Raw genomic sequence first — 18,228 nt, 5'->3', positions numbered from 1 at the left:
GATAAAGAAAGCAATGAAACAAAAGAAAGACCTGCAAAAACAGGGAAATTTACTGTGTGTAGCAGGTGAGAATTAAAAAAAAAAAAATAGGTGAACTGAATAGGTGTATTATCATTTTATAAACAGGGAGTCATGCCAGGAAGAAAGTAAAGGTTAGACTTAATGTAAAAATGTAATATCATCAAAATTCTGTCAAAAAATACCATAAACATGATTAAAGGTAAAGAGAACTTTTACATATCAATGAAAAGATGTACACCCCAAAAGAAAAAGGGACAAAAAACATGGATTACTGTATCAGTCAAGAATCTTTCAGTGTTGATATCAAAAACCCAACACAATTGGCTCAAATAGAAAGAAGGATATATTTGTTCATTTCACTGGAAAACCTATGTAAAGCTAGATTCAACTGTTTAAGCTACAGCATCTGAACTCTTTTTCCATCTCTGAATTATGCTTTCCTATATATTGGCTTCATTTTCATACAAGCCCTTTTCTTCTGGTGGCAAGGGGACCATGGGCAGTTTCAGGGTTGCATCCTACTTTCTCAGCTACCCCAAACAAGAAAGGAATCCCACCAGCAAAATCTAAGATAAGCTTAAATTTGCTCTGATTAGGACATGTACTCCAGAATAAGTATAATCAGGAAGTCAGAGATGAGTTCTGTGATTGGTCATCCTTGGCCACATGAACCTTTTTACGTGCTATTAGCTCATCCAAGCCACATAGAATATGGCACAGAGATAATTTCTCATAGAAAATAAGTTCTGTTCCTGGAAAGTGAGGGGTAGGCCAGACTACAAAGAATTGATCCAAATTTGAATATGGACAAGAATTACAACTGAGCTGAAATTTTCTTCACTTTGATTTATATGCAGAACTAGGATAAAAAAATCTCAAAGGATGAAAGGAGCTCCCTCATGCCTCTGGAGTTCCTTGCAGAGGCATGCCTGAAGTTTTTATATAATGCTACATGTGTGGCAAGCTGCCAGTCAGAGTGACTGTGAGTTTCAGGTCCATTGCCAAAATTATATAGTTAACCTGGTACAGGAGACACGTCAGCACTCTTCGGTCTGCCTACTACTATGTAAGGGAATTCTTGCTGCCCTAGGTTGACTTCTAGGGCTTGTGTCCTTGGTCTAAAGGTGGACTGGATGCTGGGCCTTAAATGTACATCATTTAATATACTTAAAGAGAAAAGTCACAAAAGCAAAAGAGAAAAGCAACTATAAACAGATAAAAGACAACAACATGCACTAGTAATGAAATAACTGTGAACTAATGAAACATTGCAGGTATTCTTTACCTACCAGATTAGCAATGGTTTTACAATTTATACTATTCTAATTGGAAGGGGGCATGAAGAAATGCGCACTTTAATATACTGTTCAATATATTTTAAGTTGGTAATATTTCTACGGGCAATCTGGCATCAATTTATCAAACTTGTAAAGACGCGGTTTTTTCTTAAAATAATATTTATTTCACTATTCTTTACTCTTGGAAAAAGTTATAGAAACATATACATATGTGGACATATAGAATACATGTATTATTTCAACAATCTAGTAATTGATAGGAAAATTACACATGGATATAATTAACACTTGATTGATCTACATTATATTTCCATGGCAGAGATGCTATTATTGTCTTAATTTTGAATCTCAGTATTTCAATTTTTTGATGTTGCTGTTGGCAGAGGCAGCTGAAGCTTTATTCTGAAAAAGACACTTGGATTGGCTTTTAGTTGGGGGCGTGGGCAACAGAGGGAGCCCCAGGCAGTTGACTCCCCCAGGGGTGGGCTAAGGACGGGACTGAGCCTCAGGTCTTTGGTTCCAACACTCCCCTGCATAACTCCTTCTTGCAGGAGCAAGTGAGCGGGGAGGCTGGAAGGGATCGCGGGAGCCTTTCACTTAGGCAGGATGTCAGAGGACTCCGACACCAGCTTCCCATCACGGGTCTCAATCTTCTTCACAACCACAGCCTTGGAACTGCTACGGCTGAAGGAGCCAGAGCCCCCTCCAGAGCCCAAGCTGGACTGGTAGGAGCTCAGCCCGTAGTTGAGGCCAGGGGTCCCGTAGGCTGAGGTCAGCCCACCTGAGTACCCGCTGGTGGTCTTGGTGTGGATGCTCTTGTTGTGCATCCCAGACTCCAGCCGCCTCTCCTCGCCCTCCAGCAGCTTGTGGTAGGTGGCGATCTCCACGTCCAGGGCCAGCTTGATGTTCATGAGCTCCTGGTATTCGCGCAGCTGCCGTACCATGTCCTGCGTGGCGGTTCTCAGAGCGGCCTCCAGCTCGGCCAGCTTGGCCTGAGCATCCTTGACGGCCAGCTCCCCACGCTGCTCGGCATCAGCAATGGCGGCCTCCAGGGAAGCCCTCTGGCCTTTGAGGCCCTCGATCTCAGCCTGGAGTCGGTTGATGTTCCGGTTCATCTCGGAAATCTTCGTGTGATGGAGGCCATCCCCATGCTTCCCAGACAAGGGCTGCAGCTCCTTGTACTTGATCTGGTACATGGTCTCAGCCTCAGCCCGGCTGTGGTTGGCGATCTCCTCATACTGGACCTTGACCTCGGCGATGATGCCATCCAGGTCCAGAGAGCGGCTGTTGTCCATGGACAGGACCACGGAGGTGTCAGAAATCTGCGACTGTATCTCGTGGATCTCCTCTTCATACAGTTGCCTGTACAAGTTGATCTCGTCAGTCAGCCCTTCCAGGCGGGACTCCAGCTCTACCTTGTTCATGTAAGCGTCATCCACATCCTTCTTGATGATGACAAACTCATTCTCCATGTCTGTGCGCTTTTGGATCTCTTCCTCATGCTTGGTCTTGAAGTCCTCCACCAGCCCTTGCATGTTGCCAAGCTCCACTTCCAGCTTCAGCTTCTCCTGGGCCACGGTTTCCAGCTGCCGCCAGAGGTTGTTGATGTAGCTCTCAGACATGTTGTCTATGTTGCTCCGGGCTGTCTTCTGCTGCTGCAGGAGGTTCCATTTGGTCTCCAAAATCTTGTTCTGCTGCTCCAGGTGCCGTACTTTGTCGACGAAGGAGGCAAACTTGTCGTTCAGGATCTTGATCTGCTCCTTCTCCTGGGTGCGCACGGCCTGGATGTCGGGGTCCACCTCCAGCTTGAGGGGGCTCAGCAGGCTCTGGTTCACCATGACAGCTGTGATGTCCCCCAGACCTGGGGCCCCACTGTGACCTGCAGCCAGACTCATGCTGCTGCCCAGGCCGCCCCGGAAGCTGCTGCTGCTGCCCACCTGGGAGAAGGCCGAGGAGTTGATGCGGGCGCCCGGCCCACTGGTGTATGAGCGGCTGTTGAAGGACCGGGGGCCGGAGGTGGACACCTTGTAGGACTTCTGGGTCACCCTGATGGACATGGTGGAGGCTGGAGAGGAGGCAAGAAGGCCGAAGCACACAGAGACTCTAGGAGTTGCAGAGCTGCTCCTCAGTATTTCAAATTTTGATCATGGGTATTTAGAGTTCATTTTGGAGAATGAGTTTTTATCCCTAATTATATGTAGATTTTTCCAAAAACATTTTCTAAAAGGGTCTTAAGTTTTTTAAACTTAAAAATATGCACATCATTAGTTGATTACCCTCAATGTACTTTGAGAAAGGCTACATTGTCAAAATTTTAAAGATATATATTAAAAGGAGTGTATTGTTAGTGGACTTCTACATTCTGAAAAAGAGAGTGTCTGGGTAATATAATATCTTCTTGTTTATAAACTTATGAAGTGATATTGAAAATATAATTCATGTTCTGGCCTACAAAATACTGAAATCATATATATTTTAATGAAACAAATATATTGTGTAATGTAGCCCATATATATTATTTGGTCCCTGCATAGTAAGCCCAAATCACCAATATTTTTTTTTCAATATATTAACAGGCAAGTATAAATTACACTAATATCTATTATGGAAACAGTAACTCATAAACCCATAAAATTACGTAAATACAATCTTAACAGTTCATTTTGCATTAAAAAATTGACGATTAAATACAGATGACAGTTTAATCATAGGGTACTCAATTAACTGACACAGAAAAGTGAAAAAATTAACATAGTCACAAAGCACTCTTTTAGCAGATACTTAAAATGGAAAATTTATAAATTTGAGATGAACAATTTTCTTTAAAACTAAAGTGAAATCTACATTATTTTATATCAAGTGAAGTTGCCTTTCATTCATTTTTCCATTAAAAAGAGTGAGTCTAAGAATCCTGTGACATAATTTAACTTTTTCTGGAAACATTAAAAAAAAATTCCTTTGTTTCTAGGAGGCCGAGGTATCTTCATAGCAATTTTAGTCTAAAGTGAAATAAGTTCCTAAACAAAATTAATTTCTCCAATCCATGTTTTGGACATCAGGTTATCATTAACTTGGAACAAAAGTAGTTTTAAGAATTTTCTTTTTCCTCTGCACAGTTCCTGAAATGACAGTCTTCAGATTTAGGTGTGATTGTAGGGCATGTTGTTACTTTTTGAACAGCCAGGAGGAAGTAGATTGAGTTGTTTGCCTTGACATTGTTTCTAAGTGGCAATCTGGCTGAATGGTTACCGTGAATATTTACAAATACTAACACCCATACAGAGCAAACTTGATGCTCCAAACATTGCTCTCCATGATCAAAAGACCACATTCTACTTATTGTTCATTATATTCTTACTCAGCTATGTTGTTATTTCACAGCGCCAGTTGAAACTCTTTCCTCACTAGACAACTGATTTCTTTCTCAAAAAAAAAAAAAAATTGTTTTTGGAAGCCACTGGAATTAGCATAAAGTCTCGTTTTGAATGAAAAACTAGAATGACATCTAACTTTAAATTTTAGTTCAGGTCAGCAAAAAATTTTGAGACATCTGCTTTATACAAAAAATTATCTGCACTTATGAAGATTCAAAATAATTAGTGTCCTTGGCTTCAAGATCTAGAACAGTGGTTCTCAACCACTCTTATTGTAAGAGGGAAGAACATATCTGACTCCATGCTGGATCTGTTTCTTTTACTTTAACCTTTGTGTTCTGTTGCCTGTGCTTAGCCATGCTGGCTCTGCACCTTTTGTAGAAAAATGTTGCCTACAGCCTGAAATATATAAGATAGCCTATTCTCGAGGCTCTGACCTTTAAAGGTATAACACTCTTTCATTCACATAGAGATAAAAAGTTGCAGAACAGAGAATAACATTTGTCCTGCTGGAGGTTTACAGGAACATCATGACCTGACCTATGCGGACACATGCAAGAACAAAGGATTCTGACACCAAGAAGTTCGCCACAAGCAACCACATCCCCTCCACTTTTAGTATAAAAGAAGCCTGAATTCTAACTCGGGTAAGATGCTTCCCTAGGATATGAGTTTGCCTTCTTCTGGGTCTGCTGACTTTCAGAATAAAGTTGTTATTCCTTGCCCCAAAAACGCATCTCCCAATGTACTGGCCTGTGGTGAGGAGACAATAAGTTTGGACTAGGTAACATTATCACTTCAATGCTCCTTCCAACTGCGACAGACACCCCTGCTTCTCAATGCAGCCATGCCCTTGTGGGACAGGCATCTCAGAATTGCCAGAATTACTGGAGGAATGAAGTAGAGCATAGCTGATTTTCCACCAATTTTCCCATTTGAAAGAGGCACAAATCCTCTAGCAACTGTAACATTTATTGAAAATTTATCTTTCTCTGGTATTTTGTTAAGTACTTTAAAAAGATTGTGTCTTTTAATAAGTACAACACACATAAAACAATCTCTGAACTTAGGTACTAAGTTCAGTACCTAATATGAAATCAGTTTTCTCAGGAAACTGAGTCTTAACAAAGTTAATAGGTGATTCCTGTTACATTTCCCAAGATTTTTCTCAGTCCTCACTAGATCTACCCTCATATAGACAATCCTTCTATCATTTCAGGATAGTCATAAGCCCCAGAGAATCGGAAAGTAGATCCTGGACCCCTAAGTGGATGGAAAGGAAAGCCTATCACCAACTTCCCCACTCAGGTATTGCTAGAGAAATCTGTTCAATATTTCTCCCTGAATGAAGACAATGGAGAGGCACTCCTATATTGTTTTTTTGTTTTTTGCGGTACACGGGCCTCTCACCGTTGTGGCCCCTCCCGCCGCGGAGCACAGGCTCCGGACGCGCAGGCTCAGCGGCCATGGCTCACGCGCCCAGCCGCTCCGCGGCATGTGGGATCCTCCCGGACCGGAGTACGAACCCGTGTCCCCTGCATCGGCAGGCGGACTCCCAACCACTGCGCCACCAGGGAAGCCCGGCACTCCTATATTGAATTCAAATAGTAATGGATCTGTATAAAGGGAGGTATAGTTCTATCCTATAATTCTATATTCTACCTTATATAGTTTCAGTGATGACCAATTGATACTTGGTCACCAACTGATATAAAAACAAAGATACTTTAGCATACTAAGTGAAGTAAGTCAGAAAGATAAAGACACATACCATATGATATCACTTGTGTGTGGAATCTAAAATACGACACAAATGAACTTACTTACAAAACAGAAACAGACTCACAGACATATTAGAAAACAAACTATGGGGGGTGAGGGATAAATGAGGAGTTTGGGATTAGCAAATAAAAGCTACTACATATAAAATAGATAAACAACAAGGTCCTACTGTGTAACACAGGGAACTATACTCAATATCCTGTAACAAACCATAATGGAAAAGAATATGAGAAAGAATATGTATATATATGTATAACCAACTCACTTTGCTGTACACCAGACTAACACAACACTGTCAATCAACTAGACATCAATTTTTTTAAAAAGATACTTTAAATAATTATAGAAACATAGTTTTTTGTTATTATCACTCATTTGGCACCTCTAATGCATTGGCCTATTTTGCTAGTTTTGCTCCAGCTAAACTGAAAAGTCCCAGAATGTTAGCTGTTTTGTGAATTGTGCTGCATTGTAGCTCTTTGCTTTTGCATTGCAGCTCTATGCGTTTAGCATAGTGCCTTATATTATAGGTTCACAGCTTTCATTTGCTGACTTATCATAGGAAACTTTAAATGTGTTTGGTGGCAAAATATCTTGAAAACTAAATAAATAAGAGGAAATGTGAAGGAAAACTTTGACTTCAACTGTCACTGTTATGAATACTGAGTCATATACAAAAATGTTCAAGGCAAGTGTCTGACATTGCCAAGGAAATAAATATAGTGTGAGCATAAAATAATTGCTGGTTTCTAAAGAATGACACCTTATTATAAAATTCAGTTCTAAGTTAGAAAGTGAGCTTGTGTTGAATTTCTTTCTTGTGTTGAAATTCTTTCTGAGGTCCAAGAGACATCCCTTGCTGGCAGAGCAGGGGTTTATAATAATTTGATCTCATCTCATTGCATAGTGACAAGGAGTTAGAATTTTTTTCTTTTTTTTTGCGGTACGCGGGCCTCTCACTGTTGTGGCCTCTCCTGTTGCGGAGCACAGGCTCCGGACGCACAGGCTCAGCAGCCATGGCTCACGGGCCCAGCCGCTCCGTGGCATGTGGGATCTTCCCGGACTGGGGCACAAACCCGTGTCCCCTGCATCGGCAGGCGGACGCTCAACCACTGCGCCACCAGGGAAGCCCCTAGAAGTTAATTTTTATAGTGTAATTCAAAGCATTTAATAATTTAATCAGAAGTCAATTTTCAGTAAGAATAAGACAAAAATAGACAAGGGTTTATAATTCTAAGCCCAACATCTTCTATAAAATTAATGATGTGATTTGGTTTTTGAATACAGTTTAGACTACCAATTTAGCTTTGTACTAACAATCTACATCAAAGACTCATTCTAGTTGTGTCTGGGGAGAAGGATGAAATAACTACTATTTTTCCCTTTCAGAGTGATGGCTTCTCAGACTGTTTGAAACATGACTATTAAAACTACCATGAAGAAAGTATAAGAACATAATAAAATACAATACAGAAGCTTTGTGCTAAATAGGTTATTAGGTAAGAAGTCCAACAATAATGAATAAGAGCTTATAAAAATATGTTAGGAAAATATATGATAGAAGAAATTCCCTAAGTATGTTCTTCAACAAACCTACTTTTGTCAACGAATTGGCTGAATAAACTGGCCAGCATGAATAACGTATCTGTTGGTACTTTTTCATTTATTATGTTTATTATTTATGTAAGACATTAATATGTGCTATGAATTATGCCAGGGAAGGGCAGTATGAAGGTAAATTGACTTTTTTTTCGGGAGATACCCACAATTAAAGACAGACACAGCAAACATTTATAATAAAATAAAAGTGATATGTGGGACTTCCCTGGTAGCACAGCAGTTAAGACTCTGCACTCCCAATGCAGGGGGCCCGGGTTCGATCCCTGGTCCAGGAATTAGAACCTGCATGCATGCCGCAACTAAAAGTTCACATGCTGCAACTAAGAATTCACATGCCACAACTAAGGAGCCCGCAAGCTGCAAATAAGGAGCCCGCCTGCCACAAGACCTGACGCAACCAAATAAATATTTTAAAAGATTAAAACAATGGCAATGAAATAAACTATAAAGCGCAAAAAAGTGATATGTAGCATGCACTGAGGAATGGAAGGAATAGCAGAAAAAACAACTACCCCCCCCAACCCCAGCCCTGCTGAGATGACTGAAAAATCTTCATTTACGAGAAGCCTTCAGAAATGAATAGAAAATTTCCAGAGAAATGAAGTTAGCGAGTGATTCAAGGACTGTAGAAAAAATTGAGGTATATGAGTCAATAACAGGCAGTTTGAATCCTTACAGTCTGTGTAACTAATTTGAAGGTGATGCCATAGTCAGTGAAAATTTATAGAATGTTTACAAACAAATACAATCATACCTATAATATTACCCTGTGATTTGTGTTGATAATGATTTAGAATCAAGAGATTATGTAGACTGAATAGAAATAGTAGCGATGGAGGAAATGGATCAATGATATATTTCATAGAATGCTAGCTATTGTAACCCACATAGTCAATGATGTTTTGTTTCTCATGGCTTCCTCTTGTGACTTCCCTATAAGGAGGGATTTGGAGGTGCTTCCATCTTGTACTACCTTTTTCTTGAACACATTACCACAGATCACAGCCGAAAGGCAAAAGAGAACTACAAGACACTCTCAGAAGAAATATTAACAGCCAGGTGTTCATCATTTTCTCATTTTCTCCCACTTTCCATTAAACAGAACTGTTCATGCGAAAGTTAATTGCAAAGGAGGCTTGCAGGTATAATCTTCCTATTTGCCAAGGAAGAAGAAACAGGTTTGATGAATATCTAACCATTTTCTAACACAGTCTAGTCTTTTGATCATTAAGTATCAAATTTACTTGTTTCTTTTCATACACAATCCTCCTCACAGGGGAAAAATCAAATTCTTTCCAGTGACTGCATTGAACTCAAAGTGCTGTACCTTTTGGTGAGGTGTAGTCCTCTCCAATAGTCCATAGATGGCTTCTTTTGTATTAGAACCTGTGAACCAAATAAACAAGTTTTTTAGCTACCTTCTCTCTCTCTCTCTCTCTAACACACACACACTCTGCCCAATGCTGGAACATAGAATGTAACTTCTCAGTCAGAAAGAGAAAGAATAAAAGACAGTGGACTTGCCCATTACAGTTCTGAAATCTCACTGAGAAGACTTTGTGAAGGTCCCCCACCTTGAGCATGTTGCGGGGCGAGTACCTGGATTAAGATCCAATTCATCTCTCTAGGAGGAATTATTACATCTATTTTCTCCATAGCCCCTTGGTCCACCCATTTGGAGACCCCTCTTAAGCCATTTCTCTCCATGGCTGCATTGGAAGTGAGTGTTAGAGAGAATACCTTTGGGGCTCTACAGCCTTCAAAGTTTGCTTCATGCTGATGGAAAATTGGGGGTTCAAGGTTTTATTATTATTACTCATTTGTTTAAACCTGAAACAGTCAAAGGCTTCTTTAGTTCCAATTTGTGATTTTTGGCAATAAAATTCTCTCAAACCAGTAGACCGCTGATTTGTTTTATTCTAATTTTACATGTACCAGTAATCACATATCCAAAGTTCATTTCCAGATGTAGTTTTCAAATATCTTTATTTTATTGCTTTTTACCAACTTGTTTCTCCCTTCATTTAATTGGGACCACCTATCTAGGGTGGGAAGACTGTACACACTTCATTGATTTTACCCTTGATTTATATTATTCACTTGACACATTTTACTGGATCTTTGTTGTTCAGTCCTTTAAAAATACCATCACCAACTGCTCAGTATCTATAAGCAGCTACCTTTTCCAACTTTACAAGGCACAGAATTTCAGGACTCTGTATTCTCTTTCATTTCTGCTTGCAAAATGCCCAATTTACTCCTGAGTTTCTCTCTTTAATGGTAATACCTTGTTGAAAGTAGTCAGTGATGTCCAAAATAAAGTAATTCTGTGATTTTTTTCCCCCGCAACCACATCCCCTAAAGCTTCTGACTGAATAGGCAAATAGCCTCGTCTGCCTTTCAAGTTACTGCACACAACAGTTTTATCAAATGTTTGCTTCTACATAACAGGGATCATCATCTTTCTAAATTTCAATGTCATTTTTCTTGCTATCACCTGATCTCTAAATCTTTAACAAATACTTTAGGAACCCTCGTATAATGCCAACTTATGAATTAGGATAGACTAAGTTGTGCCATGGTTAAAAATAAAGCATGAAATCTGAGGAGCTTAGTAACAGCGAAGGTTTATGTCTCCCTTCTGTCACAGTCTGATGTGTACTGGGATTGATTTTCTTTGGCAGTTTGCAGCTCTAAGTGGATGAAGTTATTCTGTGTGTTCAGGAAGAATCTGATAAGCATCTAGCCAGTATATGCAACATAGTTCCTACTGTTTTTGTTTTTTAGTGTGGAAAACACTTATTAAGGATTATTTAGTTAATTTAAAAGACCAGCCCCCTTTACCCCTCACACATCGTCATTAAAATAATGTCATTCTCCTTCCATGCTCAAGGTTTGTCCAAATTAAAAAAAAATGCCATGAACCTATGGTCCACCTCTAGCTAGGACCTCCTTCACATCTCCTTTACTTTCTGTACAGCCAAGTTTCTGGAAAGAGTAGTCCACACCAGCGGTTCTCAAACTTTAATGTGCAAACAGATCAACTGAGGAGCATGGTAAAATGCAGATTCTGATTCAGTAAGACTGGGGAAGCACCAGAGATTCTAAATTTCTGTCTAACAAGTTCCCAGGTGATGCTGATGCTGGTCTGCAGGCCACACTGAGAAGTAGGTTTCTACACTCTAGTTTCACTGATGCTATTTCTGCTATTAGAACCAACAACCATTCTTTAATGGGATTCTGGGAATGGAAAACTGCCTGATTCTGTTCACTTATGTTCTTTGAGTAAGAGCACCTTTCTCCTGGAGGCCTCAAATAAATATAGCACACCCTTAGTTATCCTTTGTATGGAGATATATATGTACATATCTCCATAAGGACAATGACAAATAGCATAGCAGTGCCAGGGTTTGGACTGGATGACTACCAAGCTTTATCTCAAGAAGAGGGGACCTCTGTGTATAAACAAATATGCTGAATAGCAAGTAAAGTTTTTCAACAAATGATGGAACCATTATTTTGCAAATCTTATCAACAAAGGTGGGTTAAATTCCGGAAGCCCTTGTGAACCTGAGGCAAGAACCACTTCTGCACATCTAGTTGAAGTTTTTCAGAAATTATCTCACCAAAAAAAAGTCATGCTCTTCCAATTTCCTACAACTAAAACTTCTTCCCTGTTTTCCCCAGTAACATCAGTTTTCATTTCTTTCAACTTCCATCTTTCAGCATATCATTATGAGTACTTAACTTGGTCTTAACTGTTTAATTCATTCTCTTGCATTTGGGGGAAAAAGATTCCACTCTTCTCCCTTCTGTGGAATTTCACAGATCACAATTTCTCCTTTGGAGAAAACACACCTGCCTGAGAGTTGATTCCTTAATCCCCTTGATTCTTTTCCTTCATTGCAGAGAATAAATGATTTCATGGTAGCAGTATTCCTTATCCCGATTTGCCAAAACCAAAGCTAGTGCTGGACCACATTCACTCCCCAAGGTTTTGAGGAAAATGGGAGGACAATTTGAAGATGGTTTTTAGGTTTATCTCACTCCAACTGGACTCTGATATCTGAGAAATGTTGGGATAAGTTGTCAAATCAATCATGATTATAAAGATGAGATCTGAATTCCTGGCATTTCCATAAGATGGCAAGAGTCATCTGTACATAGTGTGATTCCTCGCAACTCCAAGTCTGTAAATTACCTTTACTGTAAGGCCTGAGAGATGTTTGCAGAAATTGGAGCGTCGTTCTAGCTTCAAAACTACGTACACTTTCTGGGTTCTGCTGCATATCCTAACTACCCTCAAAGTTCCAAATTTTGGCTCCCGGAATGGAGTTTCTAAGAATTTCTCAATTTTCTATTAGCAATTACTCTGCACCAGCAGTTGCAAATCCTGCTTACTTCCAAGATCCCAGGCAGATACCCAAGGATCTGATCTCTCCTGGTGGCACAGGGCAGAGAATTTGAACTAGCCCAAATGTAGTTGCACTTACGTCTTCCTTTGACTACAAAGGACTCTGATTTTGTAAGAAATTGAATTTCTGGAGATGTGTAAAAACCAGTCCAGAGTTTGGTTTTACAAGGGATTTTTTAGATGTCTTCAATCTAATGGACTCATAATTTCTAAGTGCTTTGCTATAATCTGTTCTCAAACATTACATTTCCACCAGTTTAGAAACTTCAACTTAGGTGTCATCCACACAAGACCTCTTTGGCTTTCTAATGCTCTTCTAAGAGTCATGATGACTTATTATTATTTGTTAATGAATCATATATTTTTCCAACAGATTCCCCTCACCCCCCAAAAAAGACTGGAAATTGTAGTAAAAGTGTACCCTCAGTTTAGGTCTAAAATTATGACTTTAATCTTAGGCCCTAAATTCTGAAGGGTAACTCTCAAAAATGTAATAGTTATAAACCAAAGAGATTAAGTTTTTCAATATGACAAAGAAACACTCTAACAAATAATTTGAAATAGTAAAATTCCTTACTAACTTGCCATACTCCTTGGGTCTAAGAGAACACACTGAATTTTTTGATATATGATTAGGTGTTCATCAAAAGGAAAAGTCATAAGGTTTTTATTTTTAAATTTTAAAGTAGAGGGTTTTATTTTTCTTTTAAGTTTTCACTTCTGACTTTTACAACTTAACTGATGTGACATATTTCATGACATCATTTTATAGTACAAGTAACTGAGAAGTGTATTCTGAGAGTATGAAAACTTTTAAACCAAGTTTTATTAGGGATCACAATGTCCTTAGTGATCTCGAATCCTTGATAGGAAAGAAGAATCCATATTCTTTTATAATTGCAAAGTACACAGTCATTTTTTCAAATTCAACCACATGTATCAATTTGTCTGCTAAAACTGGACTGAAAAGAAGAGTGAGAAACCTTCTCTCTTTTTAATATCTACTTTGCCGGATTAAAAACAACAGTGCTGAAACAGCACATTAGTTACACAATTCTGAGGCTTTCTGCATCTATGAATTGAATGGCCAATATCAACAGCATGGCATTAACAAGACTTCCTTCCATACCAGTGAACTTAGCATTGGGTTCTCTATATTACTATTCAATGAAAAGATACTGAAAATGATTTTCAATGGTCACATCTGCTGCACATTTAGAAGAATATTGATGTCGAAAGCTGCTTATTTCCTAGAGAAATACCTTTCACTGGGCAAGTGTAGGCATGGCCTGAGAGTCAATGTTAATATTATTCTTTCAGGTGTTTGTAACGTATATAAACATGACCTTTTATTGACTCATTTAAGACCCTTAGTGGAAATCTTATAGTTCATGTTACAATAACTGATCTTTAGGGATTCAAGTGGGCAATTACTCAACTAAATAAAGGGATTGCTTTTCTAATCTGTTCTTGTAATATTTAGTTAACATGTTCAAAACAAAGCACATGGTGACATTGTTTCTTTTTCCTTATGAGTCATACGGGATTATCAATGAACTCATGCAGTGCCATTATAAACTGGATTCTAGAAACACATTATGTTAGAAGTTCTGTGCAAATCTCACAAATACGAAGCAGACAAACAAATGTGGAAAATGGTATTTTACTATTCCAATTGGCAGAGCAAATTCTTCAAGACTCTGAGAGGGAACATATTTGCCCCATGATTTTAAATTTATAATTAAAAGCCATGCTTCCCCTTTTAGTCCAAGAAAGCAAAAAATACTCATTTTGAGAACAAAAGTGTCATAGATATTCTTCATGTATATCTGAGAGACACATTCTGGGCACTTCAGGTATCATACTGAGTATGAATTTTTTTGTAATGAATATTGTGGAAGTATATCGTAACTGTCACTGATTATCCAATATCAATGTAGAGATATCAGTTGAGTGTGAGGCTGGGAGTTTGGGGTTGTGATGCTAGAGTAGAACCCAATGAGAGTTTGCAACCCTTTTCTAACACTTGTTCAGAGGCACATACAACAAAATAGTTTCCTTTGGTAAACTCCAGACAGATGGTGACCAAGACGAAACATCAAAACAAGAAGGACATGTGAATATAAACAACTTGATTCCTGAGACGGGGTATCCACTCAGGATAATTCTGGAAAGTCTGCAAAGTGAGTATCATTGCGTTCTCTTTCAGTTTTACAGACCCAGCGAGCCTACCTCCCATGTTCCTGGGGCTTCAGCATTCTTCTCTTTTTGTATGTGCTCTCGTGAGAACTATCTATTTACTCATGTAAATTGTAAACTGATGACTTTCAAGCCTTTCTTCCAAGATTGACCCCTTCCTGAACTTCAAGCTAGGTCTTTTCTTTGGTGTCTCACCACACTTCAAAATCAGTATGACCCAAATTGAATTCCTTATGCCCACTTCTGCTTGTCACCAAATCTAACACTTCCCAGCCACTCAGTTTCTGCCTCTCCTATAATCCCCAGCTCTGAGGGTAGCAAAGCCACCTACACAGTCACATAAGTATAAGTCCTAGAACTAATTCAGTGGGGAAAAATGTCCAAGGCCATAGACAAAAGAAATTTTAAGTGATTGTTGGTGTGGATAACAGGGATGTATTATATGTATATGCAGGATGTTTAAAACTTATGGATAGAGCAGAACTTCTAAACATATAATACAATACAGTAAGATAACAATTCTAAGCAGAGATTCTAAAGTTCACAAATATCAAATACATGTAAATTCCCACCAAAGACTTGTTCTTGCAAGTCTTCACCCCAATAAAAACTCTACTGTTTGCCTTCCCGGGGCAGGGACTGATGGGCACTTGACCTTTTGGGCTAGACAAAAAGCCTTTAAGCAAGGCTTCTATCTTCAGAGAGGATTTTCTAAATCCTTCCTCTTCTCTTTTAGCATTTCAAGAACCAAGCCTGGAGGGCTCAGCTCAAAACATTCTTCCACATTATGGAAAAGCAACAACTGAATCTAAGGTTTTCTATTCTACGTTGGAAAATAGTCATTGGGATTGGGGAGGAAAATAGGAGTGAGAGAGAGATTGGGAGTTCCATCCTCAGTGTTTAGAGTTCAAAATATTCAGGGATATTCAGTGTTCAAGTCCATGTAGCCAAATTGTACTCTCTGGGCTTTCATGGGAATGAGGCATAAGGCCTAAGATTTAGGCCCAGTATCATGTGTGCCTTGAGATCTGGGGAAAACAGAGAGGGATTTGAATGGCCTAACTACAAGTTCCCCTCCCCAGTCTGCTCCTGTGGATAAGGTCCAGTAGCCAAACAACCTCCTACCACAGTGACCAGGTACAGTTCCCACTCACCTCTGAGTAGTGGACTTCCATTCCCTGTAAGCTGCTGGAATTATTCACACAGCAATCACTCTTCCGTGGGAAATGGGGTACCACATCCTCCTGATACTATAAAATCAGCCTCCCACAGCCCAGGGTGCAACCCCCATTGGCCCTGTGTGGTGTGACCTGCTCCTCCCCCAGGCTATGAGTACATGGGACTTATCAACTGTTGTCCATCTCATCTGCCCAGGGTTGGGTGTCCTGTGTTCAGCCTTCCCCATAACCCTCGGAAGAGAATCCTTTCCTCACCAACAGGATGAACAGAAGGCAATTAAAATAGGGAAGTATGTTAAATATGTCTGGGGACTCCTCAGGAATACAGGTTTCTGCCCTTTTTCCATTTAGGGTTTTGGAAAGTCATCTGTGCACCAAGAATGAACAAAGTATAAGCAGATAGTGTCCCGGGTGAACCAAGCATTGCTTTCTTGATGTAAGAGAAGCCATTTTTGGCCTAAGCCATGCTTGTCTTTGAACAGGTCTCAGTAATTAATGATCTTCAGGGAACAAAAGCTTGCATGAACAAAGGACTGTTATCAGTCAAGAGAAGTAACAATAGCAAAGAAAACAGATCAGTTGTAACCACTCCCAGTTCTGTTTCAATGGTAAAGATTAGCCTGAAGCGCTCAACCACTAAATCAACTGGAACCTAAGGGATGTTGATGTTGACCTTTTCTGACCCTTGTAACTTCAAAATCAACCACAGCTTGGACTCTGCAGACCTTTGCCCCAATTTTATGCTGAACTCTGCTCTGCTCAAGCCCCTCATGTATATGCATGTACCCTTAGTTTAAAACTTCCCCAATTTTGCTGTTGGAGAAGACACTGCTTTGGGAAAGATCCCTGGTGTTCTTACTTGCTGCAAATAATAAATCCTTCCTTCTCCTGCTCTTTGGCTTGCCTGTGTCTTCTGGCTCGACACTCACCAAGAGGTGAACCCAGTTTTTTGGGTAACAAAAGTACTTCAGAGTGAACTTGGGAGCAGAGTGTGGTAAAATCAGAGAAACTTATATTGTTTATTTAGGCTGAATTCCTGGGTGGCATGCAAGGAAAAAATGACTTGTGCCCCGCTCTCTCAAACCTCCTTGCCCCCACTCTGGCTTCCTTGAACAATGTGTGCCACAGTGATATTATCATTTGCCATGTGTGCCATGACAAGAAAATTTGTGGTAGCACTGACTAGAGTGAGGAAGCATTTAAAAATGTTAGTTACTGTTTGTCAATATTACTACATTGTTTTCTATTATTTTTTTCTCTAAAATGCCTCTTTCTTGGACTTTGATGACACTTGATGACACTACAACTGTAGTATGTTTCCTACTTTTAAAAAATTCTCATTTCCTGGCTTTTCCTCTTGCACATAATCCTTTTATAGAAGAGCTCATCATGGCTCCATCTTAAGCTCTTTTCTCTTCCTCTACATGCTTTCCTTCCACAGTCTTATTCACTCTGGTGGCTTCAATTACTATCACTGTAATGTTTCTCTCAATGGAATACCTCTCTGGCCCAGATGGCTCTCCTGAGCTTCAGCCCATCAATCCACTGCCCACTGAACATACTCAGTGAGACCTTTCACAGGCACATCAAATTGAGTATTCCTGTCTCTAAATAACCCTTTGTGTCCACACTACCACAATCCTTGCCCAAGGCAAGAACATCTTCTTAAACTACCATATTAGCCACCTAACTGGTTTCCCTGAATCTACCTCCATTTGGTTCTCACATTATTTCCAGAATTTTTTGTTAAATATGCACATCTGATCATATTATTCCCCAGCTTAAAACATTGGGATGTCTGCTTGCTGATACCTTTCAGCTGGATTAGCAAAACTTACAATGTCCTCATTACCTGCCTCCTTCTCTCCCCTTACTTATTTCAATGCTATCGACCTGTTTCTTCTCTTTCCTCCAGTTTTGCTTAGTTTGTTGAGCAGACTGTTTTCTCCCCTTCCAACCCTCTGGATACAACCTCCCCTCTTCTTCCCCATCATGAGTTACTTGATTAATAGGTACTTCTCATTCAGGACTCAGATTAACTATCAATACCTAGAGAAATCTTACTTTGATGCATCGGACTAAGGCTGCTCTGTTAAGCATTACCAAAGGCTTCTACGCTACCTTTGTGAGGCCATCTATTACCTTTGATATCGTCTACTTTAGGGCTGTATTCTCTCCCTCTCATCTCAAGTTGTAAAATCGCAAATCACAGGACAGAGACTATGTCTATCTTATATCCCTGATGCCTTGCCCACAAGTTAAGTTTTTAGTATTTAATACTTAGTGAGTTACAATTGAAAAACTATGACATGCTCTATATAGAAGGGAAATGAAATGACCAA

The 18,228-nt window shown here is 39.6% G+C and overlaps 1 pseudogene; it reads right to left on the bottom strand.

Moving 5' to 3' along the window:
* Positions 1–1,912: 1,912 nt before the first annotated feature.
* LOC115853494 (keratin, type II cytoskeletal 8 pseudogene) lies at positions 1,913–3,376 on the bottom strand (annotated as a pseudogene).
* Between the last annotated feature and the right edge of the window lie 14,852 nt (positions 3,377–18,228).

Source organism: Globicephala melas, chromosome 9 (genome assembly GCF_963455315.2).
Source record: "Globicephala melas chromosome 9, mGloMel1.2, whole genome shotgun sequence".
NCBI lineage: Eukaryota > Metazoa > Chordata > Mammalia > Artiodactyla > Delphinidae > Globicephala > Globicephala melas.
Note: the sequence above shows the minus strand (reverse complement) of the source record. Positions and strands in the feature narration are given on the sequence as shown.